Below are 13178 nucleotides of genomic sequence, written 5' to 3' on the forward strand. Positions count from 1 at the left end.
TTTAGAATCACCAAAGATTGTTAAGATTTCAAAGGCTGATTTAAGATTATATTGCCTTGGGTGGAGTTTTTTTGGGGGGGTGGAGATTTTTTTTTGTTTTGGGGGGTGTTAAAGATCTGAAATTGAAGCATTCTGGATTGAATGCTGTAAGATCCCATCTTGCTTACCTGGTAGAAGAGAGAAGTGGGGAGGGCCATGGCTTCCCTAGTTTTTACAGACTTGTACCAGAACAAACAGGCCCACGGAATATGCTTGACTAGAATTATCCACTTAGGGCACAAGCACATTTAAAGCAGACACCATATTGACAAATACTCAAGATCCCTTATCATTTGAAACAGTTTTATTAATAGCATTTGCTCTGATTTTAGTTAGAATTTTAACAAACTTACTGTGTTGCCAAGTAACAAAAATCACATTAATTGCATTTTTAAGAAGTGACTTCAGAGTTACTCCAATTAAAATGAAAATTTTAGCACAAAAAAGCAGCTTTAGTATAGCTGTAGTAGTCTAAGCATATAAGAAAGACTAAGTTTACATTTTTTTTTTAAATATTTTCAGAAGATGTCCAGAATTCATCACATTGAAACAGGAACACAGTCAACACTGGGTAACTGAAGATGACATACAAAAGGGACACATACTAAAAGATCAGGCACAGGAACAATGCTGGGAAAGCCCCTGATAATGCTCCTCACATGCTCTCTGCTAGAAGACAGCTGTCTATGAAGTGACCACACTTTGGTGTCTCCTCAGTTACCGCATGCAAGCTCAACTTCTTTCAGTTCTGCTCAGGCTTTTATAAATATTTGTCCTGCATAAAGTGCATTTATTTAAAAGTACGCAAACTAGAAGTAAAAATCAAATTTATACCAAAGTTTCAATACAGTGTCGGTTTTCAGAAAGAACAAAAAGCTATGATTCATACTGTGGTTAGGTGAACCTTCAACCAGATAACAATATAATTCTGGTTGGGGACCACAAAAACAGACTGCAAGCAAATCAGCAAAGGACTGCCAAAGAGTGAGCTTCAATCAAACAAAAAAACGTTACCACACAATCTGGAGTATCAATAAACATTAGAAATTCAGTTTATGCATGCCCTTGTTCAACTACACTTAGTACTTCACATAATGTTCTGTAATTAACAAATCAAAATACTACAGTTTCACAATTTTATTTAAAAGTCTACCCAAAAGTCTTTGCAACAGGCAAGAGAGGCAAATTTTTGGTTAGTGAACTTCAGAACAACTGTTTAACCAAATTTTATAAACCTGTCTGCAAGAAAAGACTAATCTTTCCTTGCAGAAGCCTTTTTTAAAGTATAACAGATAAACTACATAGACATTTCAAAGCCAGTTTTAATTAATTAGCAGAACCAAAACAAACAGTAACAACAACCACAAAAAGATGTTATTATTGCTCTAATTCAAATCTACTAACACAGGAGAAGACACCCAGATGAAGCACAAGTAACCACGGAAGTACCCACAGCCTCCTCACGATATTTCATGGCAGATAAAACTGTTTGAGTCATACAGGCTTACTCATCTGATTCTTAAGGATTTTGACTATTGTTATAAGTAAATATTTCATAAATACATGATAGTTGTAACCTCTTCTCACTATTTGCTAAAGAAAGACAAAGTTCCTTCAGCTTCAGGAGTTTAATGTAACAGAGTCCAAATGAACAGTTGAAGCCTGAGAGCCACTGGTTGGACTAACCCAATTCAAACAGCAGGGCAGGAACACAGCCAGCATTTGAGCTGAATGTCAGGTAGTAAGAAAAGTCATGGCTTGCACCAAACATAAGCACAAAGAAAAAGGATGGCTGGACAAAGGTCAGACACCAGGTACTTCAGCTGCTATTCAGGACACACAAGCCCTGCCTTAGCTACAGAACAGGACTCTCAAAAAGCACTTTCTCAGTGACACAGTTGCTGAAGCCCCAGGCATCTCCCAAATCTGTATGTACCAGACTGACTGGAAACAAAGGAACACCAGATTGGCCAGATTAAATATTTTACAGTGACACAGCTGGAACAAAAATCAGCCACTACATAGTGCTCAGGATACCTACTCTGTAAAATTTTTTAAGTCATTTAAAATAATCAGTTAAACATCTGACATTAAACTTGCATTGCTTTTATTCTGCAAGCTATAAAGAATATGTCTGGGAAAAAGGTAATGAATAATCCATCTGTTATTTTCTCAGATTTCCTGAAGTTTCCTTTTTTTTTTTTTTTTAATTACTGCTACTGTGTTTAATAATCTGATTACATATTCTAACATGGTGCACAAAGGCTACCAGTCTAAGATTAAAAGTACAGAGGAAAAAAAGCATAAATTGCTTTTTGTTTTCTTCTGATACCCAGTGCTGTAATACAAACTACCCACTTTCCTAAATACAGATCAGAATCTGCTACTATGGAGTAACGCCTGTGTTAAGACCTTTCTTTTCATTACAGAAGATACACAGCAACCTTTGGGCCAGAGCTGGGAAAGAGTTTTAGGGGGGTGGAGACAGTGGAGAGTGAGAAGCTTATTCCCTAAGAAACAAGAGGTCCCATGGGAAAAGTACATACCTTCCCAGTCACTGATGACCACAAAACAGCTGATGATATTTCAAACCTTTAGACGGACTTCCACAGCTGAAAACACATTACACTTTCAGTATCAATGAGTCACCTTCAACTAATCTTCTTATGTTGAAAAACAACTACTAAAAAACTATCCTAAAATCATCGCCACGTTCAGGATTTCAGTTTCAGGCTCTTCCATCCTGAAAGTTCATAGAATAGGAGATTTGAAGTGCTCAACTCACTTTCAATATTTTTAAGAGGGAGTATCTTTTCTTTTTTTTTTTTTTCCTTTTTTAACATCAGTTTGGGAAATAAGCATGCTCTTTGGGAAGGAGTGGCTGGAAAGCTGCCTGGCAGAAGTTTTGGGGGTGTTGGTCGACAGCAGTATGAATATGAGCCGGCAGTGTGCCCAGGTGGCCAAGAAGTCCAATAGCATCCTGGCTTTTATCAGATATAGTGTGGCCAGCAGGACAAGCGAAGTGCTCATCCCCCTGTACTCGGAACTGGTGAGATCGCTCAGTTTTGGGCCCCTCACTACAAAAAAGACATTGAGGGGCTGGAGCGTGTCCAAAGAAGGGCAATGAAGCTGGTGAAGGGTCTAGAGCGCAGGTCTGATGAGGAGTGGCTGAGGGAACTGGGGTTGTTTAGCCTGGAGAAAAGGAGGCTCAGGAGAGACCTTACCGCTCTCTACAACTACCTGAAAGGAGGCTGTAGCGAGGTGGGTGTTGGTCTCTTCCCCCAAGTAACAAGTGATAGGACGACAGGAAATGCCTCAAGTTGCACCAGGGGAGGTTTAGACTGGATATTAGGAAAAATTTCCTCAATGAAAGGGTTATCAAGCTTTGGAACAGGCTGCTCTGGGAAGTGGTGGAATCGCCATCCCTGGAGGTATTTAAAAGACGTGTAGATGTGGTGCTTAGGGACATGGTTTAGTGGTGGACTTAGTAGTGTCAGGTTTACGGTTGGACTAGATGACATTAAGGGTCTTTTCCAACCTAGAAGATTCTATAGTTTGAGACATCCTAAACAGCCATACAGAGAGCTACGAACAGCTTAATCACCCCAAACTTTAAATAAATATATAAACCCCAACCCCACCCCATACACACACACTCCAATTCCACATCTAGATGAAACCAAAACTTTTTCCAAAGAGTCCAAGTATGCTTCTTAATGAACAGAGAAATGTACTCCCCCAGACTCAAGCATCCTGGGTGTCAGTGCACACCTCCTGTAGGTGAGAGACTGTGGGTGAAGTTACCAATACAGTATTTATACACACAAAGTGAAGTTCCTATTGTGGATGGGTAGGATTCAGGGGAGGAAGGCACAGGGGAAGCATTTGCTAAATAAAGCTTCAACAAAACACAAACTCTCCTAAATTTTACTTTTGATCAGCTAACATTTTTGTAACAAATTATTTAATTGAAACCACCTTGACCAGATCAAGTGGAAAGTTCCCCAAAGTAGCCCTAACATTCTGTTCTTAATACCACCACACTGCTGCTGAGTTATTTTCGTGCTAGCTCCATGGAAACAAAGACATAATCGTTCATTCAAAAGGCTGCTAAAATTTCCATTACAAAATGCGCTTATAAAAAGCCTTTACTTTGTGTTTTTATTATGAGAGTGAGAAGAGAAACTAGGTTATTTTCAGTACTTTAGTGCAAGCTTCAGAGACTGCTGTGCAGATTCAACCAACACCACTGCTATAGTAAAAAATTAATTCTGATGAAGTTTAGTAAATTTGGTGCAAGTAAGAAGACCAGTTATGGTTCATAACCTCCTTTAAGCTTCAGGGTTATTTGCTGTGTCAATCATCACATTGAGGAAACATTCAAATAAAAACATGTATCTGACTTTACATTTAATTTACTTTATTTGATCATAAATATTAAATTATTAAACCATAAGCTAGTTTTACAGAATTGGTACAAAGTATTAATATTTATGTATTTTTTCTGTAATATTTGTATGAAAAGATATTAAAGTTTTCTTGCAAATTTAACTGATTTAAATTTAACTTCATTTAAATTTAAATGATGTCCCTCCTCATCAGGAGCACCCATAAGAAGGCCTTTTATTCCTCTTGAGTCTTCCACCTTGCAAAATGAAGATAATGTTCTTTTACCCCCTTACTTTGATTTATGTCCCTCTTCTCAAGTAAGAGGTTCTGACTAAAAGGACAGATGACTAAAAAGACTATCCATTATAAAAATGCTTTCCTCTGGTTGCTGCACACAGAAGAGGGAATACCATGTTATCATACAAAATTGCTCACCACACCATGGTTTTATCAGATTGGAAGACACCAAGAAAAAATACCTTATGTCACAATATGGTTCATGAATATCTCAAATCAAAGGATGTTCTACTACTCTACAAGAAATACATTAAGAACAAAAACAGAGACAGTGAACGAAAGTTTACATCCTCAGATGCACAAACCTAACAAAAATAATCAGTGGAATGTGAGCTTTATTTTCATGTGACAGCTTGATTACAACCATATTCAGACCTCCACTTGCATGATGGTTACACTGTAACACTCAGAAAATCTCCATTCAAATGGGGTTTTAAGTTAAGGTCCTGATGCTGAAATTAAATGTAATTATTTCATCAAGTATCTGCTCTGGATTGAATACCTTTGATAGTGTAGTGCCAAAACAGAGATGGGAAAAAAAATTTGCATCCCCCAAGTCACTGCTTTGAAAAGCTCTAGTCTACTCTTTGGAAAGTATCTTAAAATGCAGCAGTTGTCAGAATGCATTTTTGGTTTTGAATTCAAAATTAAGCAAATTATAAAGTTCTTCCAAAAGAAACATGAGTTTGCCTGTGCTTAGGTTTGCTAAAGACCATATAAAGGCATCCACACTCTTGATTTAAATATGTGTAGTAAGAAGACATGATACTCTACAGATGCTCTACTACTACTTGTGGGTAAATTCTTACAGTGGCTTTTCATTCTATTAAAAATGTACATCTCATTTTTAATTTGCCTGGTTGCAGCTTGTGGCCACTTGTTCTTATGATTTTTCTTGTCACTAGATTAACAAGATTTTAATACCAGAAACTCTTACCACAAAGAAGTCCCTACACGCTTCAAATCAAGTCACACCTCATTTTTTTTTATAAGTTCAATTGACTGAGCTTTATGTCCTTTCCTGCAAGATGTTCTCTCACAGACATAAAACAAATTACTTTTGAAGGCCAGTAGACAGGGGAAAAAAAATTAAAAAAGGAGAAGCTCTAGACATACCAGAGAATTAAAGAAAAAAGAAAAAAAAAAAAGGGGAAAAAATTAAAAATGCATGATATATGTATTGTTGTAGAGAAACTTACATGAGCATACATTTTTAAATGATTTATGCACAAATATTAGTCAACAGAGAGAAGTGAAAAAAAAGAGTAGGAGAAACCTAACAGCATTTACTTTCAGAACTTTGTATTTCCTTTAACAGCAAATAAAATATAAACAAATTGAAAAACTTGTTCTCTTAAGCAGCATTCAAGTTATCTTCCAAGAAAATAAACAAGAAAAAACCCTCTCAATCACACTTTTTAGTTTTGTTCTTATGAAAAACAGTTCCATCATGGAATTCCTCACTCAGCACAGCAAAAACAAAGGCTTTAGTTCCATTTAATTTTGTCAAACAAGTGACTCAAGTATTTTTCTTCCATGTAATCTTAACAAAGATATAAAGGAGATGCTCTCTTCAGTCCCTACTCCCCTTGCTCCTACTTAAAAATTACTCTTTTTCCTTCCTAATTCACTCTTCTTTCTTCATCATATTATCCTCCCATTTGTCATTAGTTATGCAAGTTCTTTTTGTTCTGTGAAAACAGCTAAATAATAGTATTCAAGATTTGTTTATAAAACCAACTTTAATGCTTTAACCTAAAGTTCTATTATGTTCTTAATGAATACTAAAATAGCTTTCTTTTTGTATTCATTTGTTGAACCGGGAAGAATATTTCTGAAGATGTACCAGAAGAATCACTGAAATTACTGTAATTACTGAACACATCTAATTTATGTAACAGCAATGTATAAAAATATGCATGAAAATACAAGTAAGAAATAGGGGATTTATGTGGACTGTCCTATATGTTAATGCTCAGTTTTACCTGTATATTGGTTTCTAAATGCTCCTTCATTAGCTATTCCCTGTTCATAAATTTAATTTTTCTTCCCTATACATAGGGAATTCCTCAGGCTTTTATCTGAACAAAGGTTATGTCTACACAGGTACTTTGCCTCTTTTCCAAAACACTGGAGGAAATTTTTCAAAACCCTGAAGAAAATTTAAGATAATTCCAATATCATAGAACCATAGAATACCAGGTTGGAAGGGACCTCAAGGATCATCTGGTCCAACCTTTCTTGGCAAAAGCAGTATCTGGACAAGATGGCCCAGCACCCTGTCCAGCTGAATCTTAAAAGTGTCCAACCTTGGGGAATCCACCACTTCCCTGGGGAGATTATTCCAGTGGCTGATTGGTCTCACTGTGAAAAATTTTCCTCTTCTGCTCAATTGGAAGGTCCCCAGGAGCAACTTGTACCCATTTCCCCTCGTCTTTTCCATGGGACTCCTTGTAAAAGTGGAGTCTCCATCTTCTTTGTAGCCACCCTTTAAATACTGGAACACGGCAATAAGGTCTCCCCTAAGTCTTCTCTTCTCTAGGTTGAACAAACCCAGTTCTCTCAGCCTTTCCTCATATGACATACTTCCCAGTCATTTGACCGTCTTTGTTGCCCTTCTCTGGACTCCAGCCTGCCCACATATTTTTTGTGTAGCGGGGATCAAAACTGAACACAGTATTCCAGGTGTGGCCTGACAAGTGCTGAGTGGGATAATGACTTCTTTATCTCTGCTGGTGATGCCCTTGTTGAAGAATCCTGTTGGCTTGCTTTGCCACTGCAGCACACTGTTCACTCATATTGAGCTTGTTGTCCACCAGGACCCCAGGTCCCTTTCTACAGAGCTGCTCCCCAGCTGGGTAGAACCCAGCCTGTGTTGCACTCCTGGATTATGTTTTCCCAGGTGCAAGACCTTGTCCCTGTAGGCCATTCTTTCATCACCTAGGGGTTTTTTCCAGGTGTTTTATTTCGTATTTTTTCATTGCTATAAAAAAATTTACATTAGTCTAAATCTTACTTCTGGTCTACAATGTCTCTTTCAAAATAGTGTAATTGTCAAGATTTACCACAGAAAAAATTATTAGAATTTTGAATGAAAATACAATACATGCTCTTCAGTTCATCACAGTTAACTAGCTCAGAAATTTAGGACCTAAAGGAAGTGTTGTTGCTTTACAGGAATCTGCTTTTTCTATACATTCACTACAGATTCTCCAAGTTATCTCTGTGATGTAAATGCTCCACTGTGCAAATGGTTAATTTCCTACGAGCTCAGGAGTCAAAAAATATGCACTATATTCAGTAGACTTGTCACTGAGTTACAAAATAATTGCAACCTTCTTGGTTTTATATGCTGTTCATGCTCTTCCTTTGGAAAAGGATCTATAAACATATGCAGTATCTCACCCTGCAGAGCTCTAATATTATTAGGAACATATAAAAAGGACTGTTATCTTCACAGAATCATCTAGGTTGGAAAAGACCTTGAATATCATCTAGTCCAACCATTAACCTAACATTGACAGTTCCCAACTACATCAGATCCCTCAGCGCTATGTCAACCCCACTCTTAAAAACCTCCAGCGATGGGGACTCCACCACTGCCCTGGGCAGCCCATTCCAACGCCCAACAACCCGTTCTGTAAAGAAATGCTTCCTAATACCCAGTCTAAACCTTCCCTGGTGCAACTTGAGGCCATTACCTCTTGTCCTATCGCTTGTTACTTCGTTAAAGAGACTCATCCCCAGCTCTCTGCAACCTCCTTTCAGGTAGTTGTAGAGGGCGATGAGGTCTCCCCTCAGCCTCCTCTTCTCCAGACTAAACAACCCCAGTTCCCTCAGCCGCTCCTCGTACGACATGTGCTCCAACCCTGCACCAGCTTCGTTGTCCTTCTCTGGACACGCTCGAGTAATTCAATGTCCTTTTTGTAGTGAGGGGCCCAAAGCTGAACACAGTAATCGAGGTGCAGCCTCACCAGTGCCAAGTACAGGGGCAAGATCACTTCCCTGTCCCTGCTGGCCACGCTATTTCTGATACAAGCCAGGATACCATTGGCCTTCTTGGCCACCTGGGCACACTGTTGGCTCATGTTCAGCCGGCTGTCAATCAACACCCCCAGGTCCCTCTCTGACTGGCAGCTCTCCAGCCACTCCTCCCCAAGCCTGTAGCGCTGCTGGGGGTTGTTGTGACCCAAGTGCAGCACCCGGCATTTGGCCTTATTGAAACTCCTACAGTTGGCCTTAGCCCATCGCTCCAGCCTGGCCAGATCTCTCTGTAGAGCCTCCCTTGAACAGTAATGTGAATTTTGAGCAGATTTTTCCTTTAATAAGTAAACAGATATGCAAAAATTAAGAATGCCCCGAGATTCAATTCTATTCCTCAGTGGTTAAGGAAAACTTCATTTAGAAAATGGGACTGATTCTTCCTCATACAATTTGCATTTAATTATAATAGTGTTGATGAATTGATCATGTCAGAGTCTGAGTATTTTAATAAACACCTAATTAGTAAGCTTAAAATGCACAGTGTTTCCAAAGAATTTCTGTGTTAATACACTTATCATCCAAGCAAGAAACCAGTACAGCAAGGTTTTCAGAGCTCTTAGCTTTGAATGTCAGCACACTCAGCTTTTAAGGTTGGAGCCTAAACCATCATAAAACTGACAACAGACAAAATAGGCATAGACAAACAAAATACAATGAATGATAATAAACCTACGTTATACACTCAAATCGGAGACATTGCCAGTCCCAGGGATACTATTACATTAATGAACATCACTTCTGCTACACTTGCTATTCTCACATTTTATACATTCTGCAGTAATGTCTGGTTTTCTGGTTTTGTTTGTTAAAATGCTCCCACAAGTAGGAACATTAATAATTTTACCCCCATTGCAATGCTAGAATCAGTATTAAACAGTGGTATATTTTGAAACAAAAATATAGAGAGGTCAGTCACATTCAGTAATATGGCAGAAAAAAAACAGGCCTACAAAAATTCAAACGTAACAGAACAACCCTTCTGCTCTGACTGAAGCTAAAATCCCCAAAATCCTTAACCATCTATTCTTACATAGTATTAGCTCCAGAGAACTGGACCTCCCTCAGTTATGCCCTTTAGGATGACACAAGCTGCAACAGCTGGAGAAGTAAAGTAGCTTAACCTGGAGAAGGGGTGTCTTACTTCAGTCAAAATCTTCCTCTAGGAATTTAACACTTCCCAGAATTAAGATTTAAGGAGACTTATGGTGGCGCCAAACAGCGTTTGATGGAGCATAGTTGGCATGGGCGCTTATGTAAGTTTTAGGCACAAAAGCAAAGTTATGCAGAGGATGCTGGAGGGAAGCAGCTCTCTAAGAGGTCAGGAGCAGAAGACTATCAGCACAATACTTGATTATGCAAGCACAGAGCTTTCTGAAGCCCAGCAAAATGAAAGTGTACATAAACCCAGAATCAGGGTGACAGACAAAATTCTCCAACTTCTGACAGACCCTGAAAGTTAAAGCAACATATTTACCTGGCAAGTTGCTGGCGCCACGCTTTGAAACTTCAATGAATTCACACTTAGTCTTTGTACGAGTATGGGCCTCAGACTTCTCCATTTACTCCTGCACCTCCTCCTCCTCTCATCTCATCCTTAGCTTCCACAATAAACAACACAGAAATCCTACTGACAAACACTGTATGTACAGGGCATAGCTGTGAGCGTTTCAGTATCAGAAGGCTACAGGAGGCCTTGTGTGGGAGCAGCTGTGAACTGCCCTGGGCTGGTCACAGCCATTTCCAGCAGGCTTCAAGACTGCTGTGAGTAATCTGTCACACCTCAAAACAGCAACTCCCCTGAGTAGCATGCTGATCCTCTGCTCGAGTGTCTGTAAGCCAGAGGCAGCAGCCACAGGGTAGGTGACACCAACACGCTCTTGGGGTGAGGTACAGCTCACTACAGCAGGTGTGTGCACCCCCAAGGGACAGCAGCCATGGGCGACCCACGCTGAGGCAGTGACACCCTGAGGGACAGCCACTGAGAAAAAGTGTGTTGGAGGAAAACCTGGAGAAGCTCTGCGTGGCAGGAGAAAACTATTAATAAGCAAAAAGCCACAATAAAAACAAGCAAGCAAAGTGCAGCAGGGAAGAGCACTAAGAAGCAAGAAGTGTCCGACAGAAATGGTCACACAAATGACCCCAGCTGTGCTGCCCATGGCCTGTTGGAGGAGCTGGGATGAACCCAGTACGACGCACAGTGACAGCAGGGGAAACTTGGGCTGGGGAAAGGATAGGTGTCCAGGTTGCCTCCATCCTGGGTCAGGTGGAAGAAAGTGTGTAGGCATTTGATTATTTAGTTCTCCTCAATATTCAAATCAGTGATGAAAGCTTGTGTTAACTGGCAACGAATTAAGTAAAAATTTGCCAAGTCAAGGCTGTTTTGCCCATGACACCTGATTAGAGAAGCAGACCCCTGCCATTTACCCAGGTTGCTTGAAGAAATCTACATCAGAACGTGCAATATGCAAGGACACCTAAGGTTTTTTATTTTGTAACTGTAAGGAAAACTACATTAATAGTGGAGATAATATCCTTTTTAAAATATCAACAGTCCACAATCCCTTCTCATACTAACTGTAATTCTATATGCAGTAACAGATTTGAAGGTGTGGTTGGTTAATGGGACAATCCCTCTATGCAAGCTGGTTCAGTTGACTTCAAATACTTCTCTGCATTAGAAAGATAACACTTTGAGGAGAAAGGAAATCAAATAACGGTTCAAAACTGAGAACACTATCTGAAGCAAAATAAGGAAAAAAAGGTAGAAAAAGTACTATGACAATTGCACAGATGTGTCCAGAGAACCAGATGTCAGAGAAATGGTTACTTTTTGTCTTCATTATTTTGTTACAGAGAATTCCATAATCCTGCCTCAAACTCTATTTTCAGTTACCATCACACAGCCATTCTATTTTATTTAGAGAAAGGTCATATCAAAGTAAATGATTTGTGCATTGAAAGACATTTTAGATTGCTGATAGCAGAAACCGTCGGCAAAGTGACTTAACTATTGAGCCTGCTTTCTTGGTCTTATATAAGCAATTCATGATTTAGTTTTCAGAGATAAAACCCAGTTTGTGCCATTCTAATGAGCACCTTATTTGTGAACTGGGGTATTTGCTAGGAATTTGTAAACTAAAGCATAGTCAAGTTATGTATGCATTCCATACAGAACTGCAAAGCACCACTCAATGATGCATATACAGATTCTAAATACTACGTGACTTTAGTTGAAGGGCATAAAGATTTGTTGTTCTAGCTTTTCCTCTGTTTTCATCATAATGGACTTTAAAATTCTCATGGTAATACATATAAAGTATAATATTCATGTTCTCAATTTATTCACTATCTTTTACTACGGCAATTCTCAGATCTGTGTTTGTAATTACTTCCAGCATTTCCACCTGCTTCCACTGTCAGCTGCCCTTACATTACGCTTATTAAGCATTAACAAAAGAGCCTCTAGTATCCCACAGGCCTTTGTGTCTCACTGCTCTGTGTCTGTTCCAAACGACCTTGGTGTAATGCAACCAGAGATACACAATGGTGCATTTCGCCCAGGCCCAGCTGGCTTCCTTTTGACTCCCTTCTCTGTGCACACACAATGCTGAAAGAATGAAAATTTTTATGCAAAAATTTAACAGATTTTTCATAGGTAACAAAACTATTTACATAGACACGGTCATGCATTACTAAACATACAAATAATTATTTTGTAATAATTTTTAAAAGATCTGGAAAGAGAAACACTTCTGCAATGAAAATATATTACTGTATCTTTGTATTAGAAATATTATTTACTAAATGTTTGCATTAAACAGAATTTGGAATCAAGTATAAGTATTTCATTTAACTTCAGTACATTTTCAATATTGAAAAAGTAATGTTGTCTTTTTTGAGATTCCATATATATTGGAAAAAGGTTTTGCTTAGCCTATCCTGCCAGTGGATACACTGTTTGGACACTCCAAACAAGGAACCAGGCATTTATTCAAAGAAATTATTTAAAGAAATAGAAGATTCCCTCAAGGAAAAGCACACTTCTTCATAAGGTACTTGAGATTTTGTCCTTTTCTTCTGTAAAAACTATCCATCTGGCAACCATGCACATGAAAAGGCTTTGAACTTATATTCTTATAGTAGAGCCTTACAAGTCCCTGCATCAATAAAATGATTTCTATTCCACACAGACTTGGAGAGTGTAACTTCCAATCAGGACTGATTAGTCTGAGTCTTTTGAAAAGTCTACACAGCAGCTGATAAACACTTGGCTTGTCAAATACAAGAGCTTTGAGAAAAACATATGGAGATTCTATTTCATTTTTAATATCACAAAAAAAATTAAGAATAATTGGAAAAGTCAAACTAAGTTCTGTACTTTACCAGCAAACTCTACAGGCAACTCAGTG

General features: G+C 38.7%; 1 protein-coding gene across 10 annotated transcripts in view; it reads right to left on the bottom strand.

Annotated features, from left to right (window-relative positions):
- The window catches only part of NBEA (neurobeachin), a 514855-nt gene that overhangs the window by 442893 nt on the left and 58784 nt on the right, over positions 1-13178 (bottom strand). The window lies entirely within an intron of this gene.

The sequence above is a fragment of the Strix uralensis genome, chromosome 2, assembly GCF_047716275.1.
Source record: "Strix uralensis isolate ZFMK-TIS-50842 chromosome 2, bStrUra1, whole genome shotgun sequence".
NCBI classification, from domain to species: Eukaryota; Metazoa; Chordata; class Aves; order Strigiformes; family Strigidae; genus Strix; species Strix uralensis.